The sequence below is a fragment of the Sabethes cyaneus genome, chromosome 1, assembly GCF_943734655.1.
Source record: "Sabethes cyaneus chromosome 1, idSabCyanKW18_F2, whole genome shotgun sequence".
Taxonomy (NCBI): domain Eukaryota; kingdom Metazoa; phylum Arthropoda; class Insecta; order Diptera; family Culicidae; genus Sabethes; species Sabethes cyaneus.
The window spans coordinates 141,327,378-141,340,506 of NC_071353.1; the positions used below are offsets into that span (position 1 = coordinate 141,327,378).

Sequence of the window (13,129 nt, forward strand, 5' to 3'; positions counted from 1 at the left end):
CCCTTACAGAAAGAACAGACAGAACCAAGGACAGAACCCCCTCGAAATGTCGACCAGCCCTATCGTGGATCGATGAACCGGTTCGTTTATTTTGACAGTAACATTAATCTGTCATTTGCGGCCATCTCCCTCTTGCCAACGCAATTTGCGCCCGTCAAATCTCAGCATTCTCTCACACAGCTAGACAGTCTTTCACGCTCTGACTGCCTGTGCCGTTCGTTTCGATTTCGATTCGAATATTCGTGTCGTTATGTTTGTGGTGATCGGACGTGTTTGTTTCTGGCTAAACTCCGTGAGCTCCTCCTTCGAATGGTGACGGATTTTTCTCTTCCCTGTTTTTTTGCTGCTGCTGCTGCTGTCCTATTGTGTGTGCTCCACTGCGCTGGCATTTACCAGGCGAAGAAGATAATGGCTTAGCTGAAAATCTGATTGCAATCGTCGTGGTGATGATGACTCAAAAGTGAAAATTGCTGCGTGGAAAGAAAAACTTTTCTCCACACCCCGACTATCTGCTGGCTGTGTTCTTTTCCGGTGCAAAATTCGCAAAACTGAGTGTGTGTCAAAGGTTTCGGGTCGGGTTTTCGCTGCTACTGCTGACTGGCTGGCTGGCTGACTGGCGCTGGCCCGTTTGGGAGTGTTTTGTGTGCGTTGGGTGTTGGTGTAATTATTATTATTTTTTTTTGGGTGGAGCGCACACACGGTGGAAGATTTTGCTTGCTGCTTGGAATGTGTGCTCGGTGGAATGGTCGAGATGAGAAATTTTGATCGATTATGTAAAGGGTGCTTCAGGGAGGAAGGGTTTACCTTGCCCGATGCTGAGTAGATTTTGTCAGTGCTGTAGTTTAGTCAAAAGCAGGTTTTATTGGCAGAGCGATTGGATTCCTGGTGACGTACCTACGATACGGAAGTGGAATGGGATATTTATGGGAGGTCTTCCCAGCAAGGAATGAGAACTATTCTATTGTCTGCAACAGTGATCCCGTTCGGTGTTCGTTGCAGTGAGACGAGAACCGTAAATAAGTGATCAACCTTTGTGCTCAGTCAGACGGGACCAAGTTTCGCCGGTTTGCTGTCATCGTTTAAATGCCAAAAAGAAAAAAGTGCTTATTGAGCTATAAAAGTTTAATGGCTGTTCTTGCAAGTATAGCGTATGTCTAGGCCGGAAGCCAGTAATCACATTAAACAACTTATTTTGGATGCAGCTCTAATGTCGAAAAATTAGGAATTTTTGACTAACGAGATACAAATCTTCCAATTACTGCGAAAAAATTCAAGGTGTTAATTCCCAGTGGTTTAATGAAATGGCTACGTAGGACAGTTTTGCGCAATCATGAAGATGTTCCTAGCATCCTAGTGTTTACCCAATGGGGGATAAAAGCTAGTTTGATTGCTTCAAATGGAATTTTCTATTAACTTTCTCGTTGATTCGTGAATTCTACCAAGACACTCAATACTAACTTTTAATTTTGACAGTGGCATCCACGCCCAATAAGCTTTTGGGTTCAAAGTCATAACAAGATTTCATAGAAATAAAGCTTTCCTCAAAAAATGTTGAAAAACATTTTGACTCCTTCTAGCCATACAGTGTTAATTAATAGTTTGCTGATCCCAAATCAAATGGTATTGGGTAAAAACAAGATAGGAACAAAACCAAGGTACACCTTAGGTCATCTGAATGAGTGCCAAATCCTGAATAGAATAGATAGAAGATTACATATTTAAGAATTACGTCAATAATGCGTCTACTATTTAAAAGTAAATAAGGGTAATAAACTTACATCATGGATCAATCTGATTAGGACGAACAAATCCTCCAAAACATTAATAATGGACCATACAGCAGACAAAGGAATAACCCTTGCTTGCTTTCATGCTAAAACTTCTGTTTTAGATTGGTAACTTTTAAATACGCTCTTAATACCAGTAAGGAAACACCGTTTAACGGCGCGCGGTGACTTGCCCCGGGGGGCTTGAAGCAACAATGTGTTGCTCTTGCTTTGACAGTCGCTCAGTCCGTCATCATTCAGTCAGTCAGTCAGCCAGTCAGTACACACGGCAGTCACGAAATAAAAATAAAAGAAAACGAGTTTGGCCTGTGCCTGTGTGTGAAGCGGGCGAAGCGAACTCACGCATGCATGCTGGTCTAATTGGTATGGATCATCGCCAGGCCAGCAGTGTGGGACCCAGGCCCAGCGCACTAGTAGCAGCAGCAACGGACAGAGTGCAGCTTCTAGTAGTTGAAACTCCCTAGTTCAGTGTACTGTAAACTTCTTGGCTTACCGGTTTCTTGTTTTTCTGCACGCGTGCGTGTGTTTATGGTTTTTGGATAATCGCGGAAGTGTACTCAATTGCTTGGTTGTTTTTTTTTCGGTTGATTTCTAGTAACTTCAACGAATCCCAGCAAGAAGATCGAATCGCATACCGAGGCGGACACACGAAACGTGCCTAGAGGTTTCACGAAAACCGCTTCTGTATCGGTGTGGTCGGTGTTACTAACATTTCAAGTGCGTCGTCCGTCCGTCCGTTCGTTCGTTGGTGTCGAATAACGGACGAGGAAATTTCGGTGCAAAAATGAGTGTCTAAAATAAAGTCGCTTCTAAATGAGCTAATTTTTTTGACGAAGAAAAAGTGACTGCAAAAATGAAGTGAAAACAAAAGGCAAAATACCTCTATTACAACATTGTGCTGATCGAGAAAAGTCTTACCAGAACCCAAGTGTGTTGTGTGTGTTTTTTTTGTTTTGCTAACTCAAGCTTTTGTAGTGGATAAAAGCAACTGTGGTGCGATTGAAGCACGGTGCATCATTCTGTGGCAGGTAAAACAGCCTGATAAAGGATACTGCTTGGATAACAACGTGTAGCTCGTAAAACTTGTTATCAGGTGAGTCATTGGGTTTGTTGGAACAAGATTACATGTGAATCCCTTGCAGCTTGTACCTACTGCGAAGGCTTAACTTGAGATGAAGTAATTTATGCATACAAAAATAGGTGAGAAAACAAGATAAACCAACAGTTGTCAATGACACATTTTAACTGTGAAAGGATCAGCATTGATTCAGCAGATAAGCCACTTATCATATGTTCGAACCTCGACTGCGAACATCTGCTGTAGCATCGGTGCACCGAGACTTCGCTCTGATTCACAGGAGTACTAAAAGTTACCACGAGCACCAAGTGAGTGGTTAGAGTTTTTCCATGGACTGCATCTGCGTAGTGCACGAATCACGGATGAATAAATCCTTCGAATTTCAGTATACGAAATACCACTGGAGCACGAATCTGTGAAAATCCTCATTCAAATTTCAAATCCCTATGTGGTTCCTTTGAACGCCTTGGATATTTATCAAGGTCTCGTCTCAAATTTTGTTCAGTTAATACTTATTCATATTTTTTATCAGGACTTCATGTACATGCTTTGAGTTATATTCATAACGAAATATGGATATTGTCCGTAAGAGTCGTTGAAAGGTCTGCAGTGTCAAATCAAAGAAGTTCTTGCATCCACTGGCAGCAAACACGAAGGTGACGGAGATCTGAACCCACTATTCTGAAGCATGATTTTGACCATCATCGTACGACTCAGGTAAATTAGATTCGTTTGAAACCCATTTTCTAGCAGTATCTGCCACAGTTGCACTGTGATGCCAGATCTACGGATTTATCCGTAGTTCTACGGATTTAGGAATTTTCTACGGACCTACGGATCAAGTGCTCAAATCTACGAATTTTCATAAACTTTGCGGATAAGATTGAAAATTTCATTTAGTGACAAAAAAGTACGCGTACGCTACATGCAATGAATAATATCCCGAAGAGCACAACTTTATTGTTTCTGAGAGAAAGAAGCGAATAGAATACTTTTTTTAGCGAGAAGTGTTTTTCAAATGGAAGATTTGCTATATTTTTGTTATGCTGTCAATGAAAACTAGCAGTTTTCGCTTTGGCGGCAGATATTTATAATAATACTGATATTTTCCTGGTTGAAGTACGGAAAATGGCTAAATAATTTCATTTTTAGTTTTTCTCACATTTTGGCAGTTTCGTAAAATGATTTCTGTAGTGCGATAGAACTTCAAAATCAAGCGAATAAGCTTGTTCTTCTTAATCAAGTAGACGGAATCCTTGTTCCATATGCATTAATGTTCAATATGCTCTTTTTACGCGACAAGTAAAATCTCCGTCGTTTTCCGTTTGCCCAAGAGGGCTCAGAAAGCGATGAAAAGTTGACTAAAATAGAATAGAATAAATAGAAAAGACAACGAAAACCAGCAAAAGACAGCGGAATGTTGACGGAACTGGAATGTCAATGTCAATGTTAATGGAACTGTGCTGAAAAGATGGCAAAAATGCGATAGAAGGCGACGCCGAAAGAAAACGAAAAGACAAGAAAATTACAACAATTTTGTGGTCTTGGAAACAAACAAGACGAAAGATGACAATGAATAGACGAAAGATGACAAAGAAAAGGCGGTAAAATGTCAAAACGAAAATACGATGGAAAGATGGCAAAAAGACCATAAAAAGACGATAAAAAAATAAAAGAGAAATGACAATAAGATGACGAATATGGAGAAAGGGCAGTAAAGAGATTACAAAAAGACGACTAAATGGTTCTGAAAAAGCAACGATAATATGACGAACAGACAATGCAAGGTAGCGAAAAGACGATGAAAGAACGATCGACGAACAGGCAGTGAAATGCCTGCGAATAGATATGACGAAGAAGTGAAGACAAGTAGGCGAAAAGTTGAAAGACGACTAAAATACGGTTAAAAGACACCAAAAAACGTAACAAACAGCGACGAAAAAGCCATACAAAACGACGAAAAGACTGTAAATAGATGTAGCCTTTGGCTAAAGGTATTAGAGAAACAAATAAAAGTCAACAAAACAGTGACAAGCTATGCCAAAAAAGACACTAATGCCGATGCCATCAAACCAAAAACGCCACAAAAAGCAATAAAAAATGACGACCAAATCACTTAAGAGACAAAAAGACGATGATAGAATACCAGATGTTAAAAATAACGGAAAACGACCAACAAACGTTAAAAGGAAACAAACAAAACGTGAGGTTAACACGGTGTAGTGGTTAGCATTCACATCTCTCACGCCGAGGACTTGGGTTCAAATTACAATCCCACAGAAACCACGAATAACCCAAGCTGTCACACAGCTCACATTAAAATAAACAAAAAACGACAAGAACGTGACAATAACGGCGGAAAAGTTGACGGAGTACACTAAGCAATACAAAAAATGAAAAATTGAAGACAAAATACAAAATAACCAAATGACGATAAATTTAAGAAGTTGGAAAAATAAAGGCGAATGACGAAAGTCAAAAGCTTTTGCGTTCTTGATTAATATAGAGGAAATTTAAAATGTACCTATCATAAACTGATTCAATTCAAAAAAGTATTAGTTTGTTTCAAATGCAATCAAGAATACCTATGCGATAAAAAATGTTACTTTTCAGCAAAACTGAGAAACACTTTATATGAAGAATAAATGTCGGCCAAATTTCCATTTAAATCAAAAGTATGATTTAAAATTTGATTAAGTTTTATAATTTAAAACCTTTTCCTCTGTGATTAAAACACAGATGGTAAAACTACTGGATTTGTCTCCAGCAAAACCTGGCATCAGGAGCTTCTTTCGCTTGGCTGAATCGTATGACGGGTTAAAGTAAATCAACAGATGATGGGTCTACAAGTTGTATAGAGCACACGTGCACGCTAAAGCAAAGTTCGAAATTCGAAACTGGTTGATTAGACATCCAAGGAAATGCTTAGAAGGATTGTAGCAAGAAGTTCTGAATCGCAGAAAGTTTTATCGGTGGACAAACAGCACAAAACAGAGCGAGTGTTAGGAATGATGTGGAAGTCTGACGAGGACGTATTCATACTGCGTCCCTATCCCATGTCCCTATTTGATCTACTCGGTCTGATTTCCCATTTGTTAATACACGATAAAATCATAATCCAGCAGATCTGGCGATTTGGCGCGGATTGTGTTGACGATGTACAAGAAACTATTCCGAATCACCAGCTACCAATCATTGGAAATACATGTATTTGTCGATGCAAGTTTGGCTGCGTTTGCATGCGCCGGACATTTCCGAATAGTGGACCGTGGTCATGTCCGCTATATTCTGGTGGCTTCAAAGGCTAAGGTTACTCTTGTGGAACTATTTTCTGTACCCTGAATTTCGAGCCGCAGTTATGGGAGTATGCTTACTAAAGTCCGTTGAAGAAAGCGACTCGTCGATTCATATGGAACGATTCCGGAACCGTTCTGTTATGAACTCACTCGAATACTAAGAAATATTTTGCAGTTAGAGTTGGAGAAATATTGGAGGAAACCAGCGTAGGAGAATGGAAATTTGTTCCAGGAAAACAGAATCTGGAAGACGAAGCCGCTAAGTGGAATAAAGGCCCAGAGTTAACGTCGATTGCTTAATGGTTCGAGGCACCAAAATTTTTCTACCAATCGGGGGAGTTTTTGGCCCTCGAAAAAGCCGCTAGATCCTATCGAGATTCCAGAAGAACTTCGTCCCGTTTACGTTCATCGGAAAGTAATACGGTCAGGAACAGTTGATAGTAGAAGATTTTCCAAGCGAGAGCGACTGTTGCGTTCAGTGGCCTACGTATATCATTTTATCGCTAGGTGTAAAAGAGGTACGAATAACATTTCCTGAAGAAGCGTTGTTGGTTAACGAAGATTCTGAACGTGCGAAGTGTAAAATGAAATTATTACACTGGAGAAGCTGCTGCATGCAAGGGATGCAACAGTAATTAGATTGGACCCGAGCAGTCCCTTAAAAGAACATTGTTCAGATGGCAGGAAGAATTGAAACTTCCACGTACGCGACGTAAGATGCGAAATACCCGATCATTCTTCCAAAGAATCACCATTACGAAGCTGATCATCGATCACAGATAACGCCGCCAACTTTGTATCACATTATTCGATTAATAATGGGCTAGCGCTAACTTTCACGAATACCAATACGCAGTGGAAATTCATTCCACCAGTAGCTTCGCACATGGATGGAGCGTGGGAGAGCATGGTGAGGTCTGTTAAGTCAGCAATGGGATCACCAAATCAATTACGAACGTCTTCTGAAAAAAATTTCCAAACAGTTCTATGGTCAATGGCGAATTTAAGACCGTTGACGTATATGCCATTGAAACCGTCACGGTATGAAGTTCTTACGCGTAATCATTTTATTCTGCTCAGTTCTAGCGGAGTGAATCAACCAGAACAACCACCAACTTTAATACGAAATAATCTATGGAGTGGATGGAAGCAGTGCCAAAACATGTTAGATTTTTGCCGACAGTAAAACACAGAACGAATTGGTTCCCTGAGGTGCGATCGGTGCAAGAAGGTGACGTTGTATATTGTATTGATCCTGGACGAAGGAGTATGAAACCGATAGATGCGAGGAAGAACACAGAAGGTGATACCTGGAAAGGATGGGCATCATCAGGCAAGCTGAGGTTAAACTGCTCTGGAAGTTATACGCAGTCAGGTAGCTAGGATAGCAGCTCTAGACGTTATGTAATATCGCTATTGAAGGTGTGATACGACCAGCGGGCGTCAAAACGAGACGAACGATCTTCGGAACAAGTAGTCTAGTCTTCGTCGACGATCTTGACATCATTATTAGAAACCTTGAGACGGTAGAGGCAATCTACGCCAGAATAAAAACGAAAGCTAGGAAATTTGGGTTACAAATGAATGCGACGAAAACCAAATATATGGTAGGAAGGAGCTCCAGAGAAAACAACGGTTGCCTCCCACGGACAGTGACTTTTGATGGCGATGTAGTGATTCGTATACTTGAGATCTCTGGTCACCACCGGCAATAATACGAGTAAGCAGATTCAACGACGCATCCAAGCTGGAAATCGAGCTTTCTTTTCCCTCCGCAAAATGCTTCGATCAAAAAGTGTATGCTGACGCACAAAGCTGACGATGTACAAAATGCTAATCTGACCGGTGGTCCTCTACGAACTAGAGACAGTAACTTTGCTCATGGAAGACATACGTGCAGTTGCCGTATTTGAACGAAAGGTGTTGCAAACTATTTTTGGCGCAGTACAAATGAAAAGCAGAGTGTGGCGCAGATGAATGAACCATGAGCCGCGAGCACTTCTTAAAGAGATTTCCATCGTATACCTGCCCAAGTTGAGAGACTACGGTGGGCTAGTCACGTTGCAAGGATACCGGACAACCGTGCTGTGACGCCGATGTCAATGCCGAATGTTCCGAGTCGAATTTCCTTGATTGTTCGTAGTAGAAAAGTTTAGGTAGATTACGTTTTCTAGAGTCACGCTACCGAGCTTAGTGATGAGGCTGCAATCTTAGATGTAGAGCCAGAACAACACAAGTCTTAATTCAGCTGCCCGCTTCGGATCACACGCTGTCGTTGGCAGAGAAATCGTCAAGCCATCCGAAGCCGTCCCTGACATGAAAACGCCAACGTTTTTACCTTTGTTATACTATAACAAAGGTTTAGGAATTGGTCGAAAAACACAAAATTGGGCCGAGCCACATATACCAATCGACAGGGTTCGACGAACTGAGCAATGTCTGTGTGTGTGTGTGTATGTGTGTATGTATGTGCGGAGCGCAACTTTTCTATCGCCTGTTTCTCGGAGATGGCTGAACCGATTTGTTCGCTATTACTTTTGTTTGAAAGGTATTATTGCCTAGTATATCACTATTGAATTGTTTCGAGGTCCGACATTTCGTTTAAAAGTTATAAGTAAAAAAGTAAAAATTACGTGACACGATTTTCTGCGTACCCAAATGACCGATTTCAACGATCTTGATATCGAATGAAAGCTCTTGTTAACACTAAATTTTTCGGATAAATTTTATTGAAAACAAACAATCAGTTTAAAAGTTATGCTTAAAAAACCTGTTTTGACAAGGTAATAATTATCGCCTGTTTCTTAGAAATGACTAAAGCGATTTAGACGCTATTAGTCTCATTTGACAGGTAACATAACCTAATAGATCACTATTGATTTGTTTTTTGATTGGACGTTTAATTTGAGAGTTATGATCAATTGAATACAACACATTAAAATTTACAATAATTTATAACGATTTCATCTAAGATGATTTATCTAGTTTGAATTATTTTGGCATCAAATTAGAGATTTTAATGCTACAAATATATCTGCAAAATATCAGAAGAATCGGTTTTGCCGATCAAAAGATATTAACCCTCCAACATTCGCGCCGACTTTTGTAATTCGGTTACTCGTGCGCACAATGGTCCAAAGCCAAAAAGACATGCGCATTAGAATTTTGACTGGGAAAACTTGGTTTTAGGTTTATGGAACCTTCGGAAGAATTTCTTGAAATTGAAAGTTCTATCGTCTGGTGCAATTTAAATTTTGATTAATCCCCCTATAAGTGAAATAAAAAAATTATTTTTCTTCAGTTTCAATATAACATATTGAAGTGTTCTGCAAAGTTTTAGAACATATTATTACAAGAAATTTTGTTGAATACAGTAACCTTCTATCTATTAAGCGAAGAGAGAAAAATCTTATTCATTGAATATGAATTTGTAAGATCAGTTTTTTCTATTTTAGCTCTTTTTGTAACTGTTGCATTCCTTTTTCATGTATTACAAAATTGTATAAATAGTAAAAATACACAACTTTGATTAATATAGTATACCTCTATGTTTGTTTGTTTAGGTACTGTAGAACTTTGATTTAAAAAAAGCCTTAATTTTGACCCCGAATGACTCGACTACCAACAGATACATTTTAAACATTTTATATTTGCTAATTATGTTGCTGCATACAGACACCATTTTTACATATGAAGAAACGAGAGAAACTTCCATGGCCAATCGCGGTACAACTCACATGCTGATTGCTTCGTTTCTGTGATGTGAGTTTATGCTGATCTATTTGCCCAACAATTTAAAGTATTAATGCATAATTATGACATTTTGCTCATAACAAGGTAATTGAAGAACATACGTTACTTAAGCAGAGATTTGTAACTTTATAACAATATGGCATTCAAAAACCTACACGTGTTGTACAAAATGCAACAGCGTGAGTAATCGAAGGTTAATAGAAATTGATGAAATTTATTCAAGAAAACTTTATTGATGTCAATCAAAAATAATGGCGTTACAGAAATTTATGCGTAGTTTAAAAACCTATGAACTAGACTTTTACTACGCAATGTATATGTTAAAGAATAATATTTCCTCTTATAACTTGCTTTTACTTGCACTTACTCAAATTAGAAACAACCAGCTTACCCTTACTCAGTAATTTCATGAAAAAAGGATCTATCAAAATTTATAGGTGCTGCTATTTTGTTCAAATTTTGTAAACTTATTAAATTTCCAAAAATTTAATGAAAACCAACGCACCACGCAACGTTAACCAATAGATGAATTATGTTTCGAAGACGTGTCGATTTCTATCTCAAATAGCAAGTAAGACCGTATAACAAAGGTTCCTTTCACCACTAGGTGGATTAAATCGGGTTTTTTTTCATAAAGATGGTTGTTCGCAGCTGGGTTTACCTATTACAAATTGTAACGATAGAGTTATATTTCCCTGGACCATCGTAGCATGACTTCATCTTTGGTTCTCTGAATTTTGACGCTAGATCTATTCGAAGGATTGCCACATATTGGCGACCACGTCAAATTCAACGCACCAATACAGTAGAACCCTATTTTTTCCGTTCCTCGGAATGTTTTCTATGCGATCCGTGATCCATACGTACTGGTCAATCTCTTCAACTCTCGCGTAAAGCAGCTTCACGGTGGTTGTATCCCGCTTCGGACATACAAAACCCGCAAATCATCCAATTTGTGGTACAACAGTGAAATTCCAAAGGCTATGTTGGAACGTGATTTGGCGTACGCAGACTGGATCTGATCCACCACCAAGCACCAAGAATAACCAAAGATGAAGCGCGTCGACGGTATACTGTCCTTCCTGAGAAACCGAGCAAACATGATGGTAGCGGCGGCGAAAACGCACCATTTGAACCGACTTTTGGACGTTCGGATCCCGTCTGATTCAAGCCGTAACGTTTTACCCTTTGCACTCAGGTATTGCTCAATACAGATGTATGCGGATGACGTTCAGCTGTATATTCCCCGAGTTGGTCCCTGTTCCCATGAATTGACCATGTGATGAAAAGACGCCATCTTATGTTGAAAAGAGTGATTTGAAGTGCTAGGTGAGGTGAAAAGGTTTACATTGGACAAACTAAAAGAAACTTGTGTATTCGTTTTAAGGAACATACGGCTGAAGCTACCAAGGCTAACAAAAACGTAGGAAAATGGATACCTTTTCATTTTAAGTCCAAAGTAGCGGAACATATATTCGAGAATATCCATCCACTAACCCCTGAAAACATCCATCTTCTCCGCCCTATCAATGCACCGTGGAAGTTGGATGTTGCTGAAAGTCTGGCAATATGTAAGCAAGAATCTTCCTCGCTTCTTAACAATAACGGAGGAAACAATTTTACAAGTTCATTCCAAATCTAGCACGACGTGGGACGGATCACCTTTCCATAGAATCCGCCGATTCGTCTAGGTAAACTTTTTAATTTTTAATTTTCAATTTTGAATCGCTGAATTACTTTGGGTACTCATTCTGGCATTCTTAAAAACTACCCACCTGCCTTAATATATATCGATGCTTCCTCACTCAGATCGTCAAACCACTGAAGAAGGCTGTATGTAACAGTCGAAATACATATCTGCGGATTGTTTACGTGAGTTGATGGTTAGTTTAACTATGTTATAGTTATAGTGTAAGTGAAATTTTGTAATTATCCTTAATGTGAACATTGTATGGTATAATTTTAGTAGAATGAAAAAGGGAAAAACTTCCTGACTTAACTCGGGAGGTTGTAGGTTTTCTATGCACATCGCTCATGTGTGTTCCTACGCAAGCTAATCAGGACGTCGCCTATAGAACCTGATAATTCCTTCCAATAGCTCGACTGGTTACCCAAACTCACTGTTCGTTAGAGGTGTGATAAACTATAACTCAATACTTCCGGTTGTTAAACGTTGAACTTTAAACATCGTAGTGATGCATACCGTCGGCTGAATAGTGCTCTGTACAAATCTTATGTTCTGCGAGTGCAGACCGATCTTCGTCGAAATCCTAAGAACTTTAAGAACTTCGTTAACTCTAAAAGGAAATGCTCTTCCGTACCATTGAATGTTTGTCTGGACGATGTTGAGGCAACATCATAGCTTGATTCATGCGAGCTGTTTGCAAAATTTTTCGCCTCTGTGTTTGCCGATCGAATTGCTTCCGAAACCGAAGCCGAGATCGCGGCTGAGAGTGTTCCAGCTAGTTTAATCGACTTGACAATTTTTGAAGTTACTGCTGATATGATATTAGCCGCAGCAAAGAAGCTAAAACGATCCTACTCAGCAGGCCCCGATGGAATTCCTGCTGTCGTTTTTAATAAATGCGCTGAGGTGCTAGCAATCCCACTATGCTATATCTTCAACAAGTCTTTTGCGCAAGGGAAATTTCCCGGAATATGGAAGCAATCTTTTATGTTTCCGGTGTTGAAAGCTGGGGACCGGCAGAACGTTAGAAATTACCGCGGCATCACTAGTCTGTCGGCTGGCTCCAAGCTATTCGAGATTATAGTGAGTGGCGTGGTTCTCTCCCGTACAAAGAATTACATCTCTACCTCTCAACATGGATTTGTCTCAGGTCGCTCCGTTTGTACTAACTTGCTGAAATTTACTTCGTCGTGTATATCGCATATGGAGCAGAAGGCACAAATCGATGTCATTTACAGCAGCTTTCGATCGTATTGATCACAAGATCCTTCTGTGTAAAATATCGCGACTTGGTGGTTCTCGTCGATTCGTTCAATGGTTGAGTTCGTACCTATGCGGTAGAATCTTACGCGTTAAGCTTGGTGCGTGCATGTCTTCGAAATTTACTAATAGTTCAGGAGTTCCGCAGGGCAGCAACATGGGACCCCTGTTATTCATACTGTTTTTCAACGAGTGATCTTGTTACTTGCATCTGGCTGCAAATTGGTGTATGCCGACGACTCCAAATTGTATCTGGTAGTTCGAACCA

General features: G+C 39.8%; 1 protein-coding gene across 4 annotated transcripts in view; it reads left to right on the plus strand.

The window, feature by feature from the left end:
• Nucleotides 1–243: 243 nt before the first annotated feature.
• The window catches only part of LOC128742179 (F-actin-monooxygenase Mical), a 158,038-nt gene continuing 145,152 nt past the window's right edge, over nucleotides 244–13,129 (plus strand). For 2 of the 4 annotated variants that reach the window (XM_053838466.1, XM_053838441.1), the window contains exons 1-2: nucleotides 257–312; nucleotides 2,383–2,880. The gene's annotated coding sequence lies outside the window, so the exon portion shown is untranslated. Of the gene's footprint in view, nucleotides 313–415; nucleotides 553–2,382; nucleotides 2,881–13,129 lie in introns of those variants that run through there. The other 2 variants (XM_053838450.1, XM_053838459.1) reach the window with 2 other exon arrangements.